The sequence below is a fragment of the Pecten maximus genome, unplaced genomic scaffold (genome assembly GCF_902652985.1).
Source record: "Pecten maximus unplaced genomic scaffold, xPecMax1.1, whole genome shotgun sequence".
NCBI lineage: Eukaryota > Metazoa > Mollusca > Bivalvia > Pectinida > Pectinidae > Pecten > Pecten maximus.
Window position 1 is genome coordinate 9,570 of NW_022979370.1, and position 7,604 is coordinate 17,173.

General features: G+C 34.9%; 1 long non-coding RNA gene across 1 annotated transcript; it reads right to left on the reverse strand.

The window, feature by feature from the left end:
- Positions 1 to 6,476: 6,476 nt before the first annotated feature.
- Positions 6,477 to 7,264, reverse strand: LOC117318547. Its single transcript, XR_004530401.1, has 3 exons — positions 7,084 to 7,264; positions 6,772 to 6,862; positions 6,477 to 6,561 (listed from the first exon to the last, which is right to left on the reverse strand). It is a non-coding gene; the product is annotated as an uncharacterized LOC117318547 (long non-coding RNA).
- Between the last annotated feature and the right edge of the window lie 340 nt (positions 7,265 to 7,604).

Here is a 7,604-nt window from a genome sequence, read left to right on the forward strand (position 1 = left end):
TGAAACTATTAATATTGCTTACACCAAATGTATTTATTCTTATATCCATTGTTCCACAGCAACCACGACTACAACGAACATTTTTTTACACAACGTACATTTTTTGTTATACAGGATTACATTTTTAACTAAGCAAGTTAGTTGAGTCATCTGATATTATCTAATAATATGTTTCACCCACTCATTTGACTGAAAGTCCACATATTAGAACATTTCTTTTCAAATTTCATGTACTTTAAGCCACTGCAAATATCACTCTTGGAAACTTTCGTCAAAGGTAACATTTATCAAAAATGTATCATAAAAATAAGATATACCCATCATAACGAAAACACTTTTTGTTTTCTGTATTAGTCAATCAAAATCAACGCACAAACGTCGTCGTCATTTTTATACCATGTATATGGCATGACAGCATCGATTTTAAGCCGATTCAAATTCTTGTTTCAGTTATAAATAAATAATAATGTACGTATACAGAGATTGACCAATTCCGAAAGGGACTCATCAGAGTCGGGAGGTTGCTTGATGCAGTCATGCTCGCACCGGATGATTTCAAGACTCTTTTCTGTAAACTTGGGAACAAACCACTATCATTTAGAAACCTCAAGCAAAATGTACAAGGTTCAGTTTAGTTTTGAGGGCTCAAACAAACGGAGCCTTGATAACCAGGCAATGTACTGTCTTGAAGCATTTCTGGCTGACTGTGAAGGTATTATATTTAAGAACGTGCTACAGGGTTTAGAAATCCATAAATAATATACTCCATCAATAACATTACAAACTTATAGAAACCTGACAACTAGACAACACGACATTATGAACACGCTTAATAGCGGGCATAGAGTATTATATTGTCGGGGTAAAATCCTCATATTGTCTAGTTGTCGGGTTGCTTACTTGGCATTATGTACTATTGAAAAATGCGTGTCTTCATAACTATATCATATCTGAAAAATTACTGTCGGGATTAATACAATATCATACTGCATTATAAAATATTTTGTCAATAGTGAGCTTTCAAAGAAGTGTTAACTTGCATTATTTCGTATGCATAGTCACCAGCAGTTGAATGTATTCATTGTGTTTATTATATAGGAGGGACCACTGGCGTTAGGTTGGAGGACGTACTGGCCTTTTGGACTGGGGCCTCCACTGTACCGCCTTATGATTCCCTAACAAGCTAGAAATAAGCTTCGGAAGTACTCAACAGTTCCCCACCGCATACACATGTGGTCTAGTGTTGTGCATTTGGTGGGGGTACTCGAATCCAGATGTCTTTTGCAATGACATGGTGAAAGCTATTCAGTGGTGTTGCGGTTTCCATCTTGCGTAGACTTTGAGATCAAAAGATGATGTTTGTGCAGTGACTTTTCTGAAAAAATCATGATATTATTAAGCTTACAAAACAAATAGTAATTTTGATTTTGAAATGTGATTGTTCGGTTTGGTTGGCTATTCAACTCGCCATTCGTCCGTGACCCGTGGCTCGTCCGTCCTTCCGTAAACAATTCTTGTTATCAATAATTGTCAACCTTGCAACCTCCGCACGGATTATGATTTGCATGATTATGTTCTTGTGTTTAAAATGTTTGTGTTCCATCGGCATTATAAGAAAGAGCAAATACATGATTGTCATTTAAAATGATATGCCAGTACCCGTTTGATTTTACGGCTTAAAAATCGCTTATACTTTATAGTTTTATGATTTACCAAATTGTGAAATATGAGGGAAGACTAGGACTTCTCCATTCGCCTGTCCGTCCCATTAAAGTGTTCCTTAGTCCTATAGATAATAACACGGATGTAGCATGCGTTATCTTAAATTGCAAATGAATTGTCAGCCATTTGACAATTTTGCAATACATATGAGACATGTTTGAAAAGTGAATTTGTTTGCAAGCTATTTCAATCCTAAATTGTAATATCCTTTTAAATTCTTTTAAAATTATCATATTTTCCCTTTGTTATCAGATTTCATATTATCATATATTAGTCAAATTCTATTGTATGGTCCCTCCCCTATACAATCTTTGACCAATCTATTGCTTTAAACTCCAAATGTTCATTGCTTTAAATGTTGCAGTTTTCATTGCATTAATGATAAGTAATGATTTATGATAGTAACAACCCAACGAGTGAGTATTCATTTCTTAAATGTCACTGGAAAATGGTACGTATTTCATGTGCAATAATCACCAATATAATTCATATATATAAGAACATTTGTTACAAGATAGAACAATCACAGAAAAAAAAGATAATAAAAACGGTTCAGAAATTAATAACAAATTCTTTTGAGCTTGTCAATGGTTACGATTATCGGAAAAACATACTTTAAATTTGACAATTTACATTACGTTCAGTCGTTAACACCCTTTTTTGACGATAATGTTATTCATGTAGTACTGTACTCGATTACATTTTTTTGAAACTTAACATAGCTAAAGTGAATAATTGAAACTGTACAATTGTACAAAAAAGGTTATCTGATAATATTATAAGGAATCTTCCTTTCGAACTCCCTATTTTCCAACATATGTGCAAACTATAATAGCTTTCGATCAATCAATATAGTATAAATTCAGCTATCATTTCGTAACAGACTGAAACTATTTTTTCTTTGTACACTTTTAAATGTAAACGCCGTACTCCATACCCTAAAGTACGTGACGAGAAATAACAATAACAATGAATTAAGGGCAGACTATGAGTGATGGCTACTATGAGCAACATGTCCTTTTATTGACTAAACCAATTGTGAAGAAATAAGAACGGCTGTTGAAGCTGAATGTTTGTCGTACACAATCATGGTTCATGTTTTTCGCATCAATGTAAAACTGCGAAGAACCGAATTTAAATCATCAAATTCTAACAGCTCACTCCATTTTACTTTGAATATGGTACCTCATTACAGAATAAACTCACCTTTCGCACAAATAGTGCGAACGAAATGTTCAATATATAAATGGACATACCACAAACGAATAATGCTTTAACAATCCTACTAGTTGTTAGATATGATGACACCAGGCTTAACTGGTTTTTATCGCAATAATAACTCGGACTTTCCTTAAAATTGCCCGAAGAATTTTATCACCCAAATATTTTCAAAGTTGATATTTTATGGTTTCTGAGCATTTATGTTTGTGGTAATAATGACATTTTTTCAATCATTTGCATGGTGCCAGGTAGGTTATAATTACTTTGCAACATTTTCATTACTTTTTTTTGCATGTGAAATACGGATGGGATATCAGTGTTTTATAAATATTTCCAAAAATCAAAATCAATAATTATCAATACATCTGTTAATGCGGGAATATATTTCGTAAACAAAATACATCAAGTGGAACTAGATTTTTCCCAGCAAGGTAATGCATGTTGCTTTAATTACCAAAGTTACATTGGATATACAAATGTATACATTATGATATTTTTCTTAAAGAAGTGTAGTGGCATGTAAAATACAAGAAATGTTGGTATACATATGAGTTCAGGCTAACTATAAGAATTTCGAACTGAAATTCACTTTTGCCTTCAAAACCTATCAGTATTTCTCTTCAAATATTTTGATTACTGTAAATATTATCCTTTATACGCTTTCTGTACGTAGACCTGATAGTGAGACAGAAAAAAGCACACTCAAATTTTGCTCTACTATGCCATTGTGTAGGCTATCTGTAGATTGTCTTAGTACCAGTAGTGAACTAGTTCTCCGCAGTTCCAGAGCTTCCCTATATGTGGATGGCTTTCTAAGCCTCTTCTCACCCATATCCTGTTATAATACAGTGACTACTTCAGAATTAACTTGAACAGAAGTACAGAGTTCTTTCACTCCTTCGATGTCTTCATTACCCACCAGTATCTTGTAATCAACTGTGCCTACAACAATCAAAGCGACAAATAAATATGTACAGTTCATTAAGTTATACATGTTCATGACTTATTTGATTTTAAAAAATTGGTTTTGTCTGGCGCCTCCTATATGTTTGCAATAAGAAACAAGTTGTGTGTTGCAGTTTATTTTACCATATGGCTTGACTGTATTCAATTCTCAATTCTCAACCATGAAGATTCTTTTGGTCTTTGGTGTCCTTCATGAGTCTCACAAAACATTATTTTATCTCATAAATGACCTGTTCTGTCATGTCATTATATTATAATTGTGTACTGTTGTGAGGTATGGGGAACTCGCTTTACGCTACATTATGATATCGTCAGGCAAAACAACAAACGTCTTTTCTGTTCCAAGTCTTTATAAAGAATCAAAATGTATCTCACAAACGAAAAGAATTACAACAAAGGGGAATAACTCATATACATATGGAGTTAGATTATCTCCCCTAGACTGTACAACTATGTGATCTCGTAACACCCTTACAACCTACATACACAACAATTGATATCATAAAGCAAATATGTACAAGGTACACTGTATTATTTACGTCACAGAATTCTTTGCGATGCGTTGGGGGTAAATCAAACGTAGCAAGGATTTGTCATTAGAACCATCGCGTAATTTTCATTTTGGCGCTTTGTCTACCATCACCACGGCGATTCTTTGAAATATGGCTGTGTCAGTTTGAATGCAAATCAATCACATGAGGTTAATGGATTTTATGTTTGCCGTTTTTTAATGAACATAGACTAGGGGAATGGCTGAGCATTAACTACGGATTTAGAAAAAGGAAAACTTTACGTGTGTTAATGTAACATTATATTTCCTTGTCACCCGGATTGCATTCACCTTGACTATAAATACAATCTACCAATCATTTAATTGTTAAATAGCATGGTGATATTAAAAACACTTTTTGCATACCGTCAAAACACGTGTGATGTCGCTTGAATGTCGTTGTAAACAGACACGACTATTTCGAAAAAAGAAACGAAATTGGAAGTTTGTACCTATAATTTCATTAATACTTACATATGTGAAGCTGATATGAAAGAAAACTAGACTTTTTCCCAATATTGTTTTAATCAAGAAACTTAATCTACCGCTACGTACAATGTATATTGACCTCGACCTCAAAATAATATCGCACATATTCCATACCTATTTACATACTGTACTTCAGATAGAAATGAAAAATAAGCTTTGATGTGGAAAAAATACCCGCATATTGCACGGTGAATGGCAAAACCAAATCGTTTCAGTTTGTCATAGCCATCGACATGTATAAGGTAATTCGGCCCTTCGGTGCATCTGTCTGCTACGAACACCGTCCGGGTCCAGTTCGCGTTGAAGAGTCAACACATTGCTCCTGAAGTGAAAAAAGCAAGCCAACTCAACATTTAGTCAAGTAGTGTTCAGTGTTAATCACGTATTTCATCGAATTAAACATCTCTATTGTACATGAAATGTCGGATATATTTAACATGTTATTTCATTTGCAATCTCTCTCTCAGCATGATTTAACTAAGGTATAATGCAGAATTTCAAGGTCAAGATGGCGACGATATAGCACTTGGATAATGGCATTTTGATCCATTTGATCCGTTTCAGTGCCTTTATGTCTTTATATTTCAAGGTCACTGTGTAGTGTTAAAAATGTAAATTTTCACGCCAAAGTTAGGGATGTTTCAGCTTCTTTAATATTTCACAAACATACTTGATATTTAACATCAATTGCGGTATTGTATAATAACTACCAAATGTATATCTGTGCATTGACCTTGGTCTTAATTCAAGTGCACATGCTTCGAATATGCTGAAGCATTTATATAACTTTCCCTATAACCAAAAGGCACAAACACTTCATATTGGGATCGATACTGGTAAATAAAATTTTAGTCACTTTATTACAATTTATAGACGACGTCAATCGAAATGAAACAGGGATATCGCGTATGAGTATTAACTATAAATTTTTAAATGACGAGTACACGTATACCGGATACACATGTCACCTACATACACGTATACCGGATACACATGTCACCTACATACACGTATACCGGATACACATGTCACCTACATACACGTATACCGGATACACATGTCACCTACATACACGTATACCGGGTACACATGTCACCTACACGTATACCGGGTACACACGTCACCTACATATATTTATTACATTTTTACCAGTGAAATATCAAAAATCATTCATTCTATAAAAGTGATATTTTTCATATTTAGTGAAAAATATCACTTTTGCTGATTTGACCAATCAAATTAATGATTAGAAAATACCAAAATAATTGACCAATCAGAAAGCCCGACATATATGTCAGCACCTGAAAAATTGGTTGCTCATCACAAATGGCCGCAATTATTGTTTTTTTTATTAACGAATATGCGACAAATGCGATAACAATTATAAATGCATCTGCGTTTTATACATTCCTATCAGGGCTTCATTATAAATCATACTGGAATAACTTATCCGAAGTGAGTATATGAACTGAATAAAATGACACTTTTCACCATGTATGTATTTTACCAAATAAGGAGGATAGACTTACCTGTATAGCTTGAACTACTTCATCCGTTACCGCATGCTGACGACGAAGACCTAGTGATCTGAGTACCGATGTAGTTGTCTACAGCTGAAATAACAGCTTATAATTAATATTACATAAATATAAACGTGGCTTTGTAAACTCACTATATATAATATGCAATGCTTTTTCTCGCAAACATGTCTTCTCAACTTTCATTCAAAATACATTAAAGACATAACATCCTCATAAAGAGGGAATCAATGATGTGGTAAAAAAAAACAAATATTTAAAGCGTTGTCCAAATAGTCTGAAAACCTTATAGACACGTGATGTCGATAGAAGAGAATAAGAATAATCTCGGAGTACGTGTAGCCAGCAAAATGATATTCTCTAATTAGATCCTGTTCTGACAATGTTTAAGGAAAATTATCAGAAATTGTATTTAACAACATGTTACACATTTTTACTGAATATAAATTATGATTTCAAAATGTAAAATTGAAAAAGCAACATAACCGTATATTCGAACATATAGATAACAGCACAAGTGAACATAAGCGGTACAATGTGTACCAAACCATTTTAAAACTCACCTAAAAGGTTATTAAAGCTAAATAAAAAGGATACTAGTGGTATTGTCTCCGTTCAAAAGGCTGGTGTAACTGCTTTGCTCCGCCATCTTCTATGAAAGATTGCTCAGCGCATGACTAGCCGGAAGGCGCCATAACGATAATTATCGTCTTGTCGGGGCGAAAAGACGATGTTTAGCGGGGCGCCATAACGATAAACAGCGTTATGGCGGGGCGAAAAGACGATGATTAGCGGGGCGCCATAACGATAAACAGCGTTATGGCGGGGCGAAAAGACGATGATTAGCGGGGCGCCATAGCGGTAAACAGCGTTATGGCGGGGCGAAAAGACGATGATTAGCGGGGCGCCATAACGATAAACAGCGTTATGGCGGGGCGAAAAGACGATGATTAGCGGGGCGCCATAACGATAAACAGTGGGGCGAAAAGACGATAATTATCGTCTTGTCGGGGCGAAAAGACGCTGTTTATCGGGGCGCCATAACGATAAACAGCGTTATGGCGGGGCGAAAAGACGCTGATTAGCGGGGCGAATTAACTCGCCCCGCTGATTAGCGG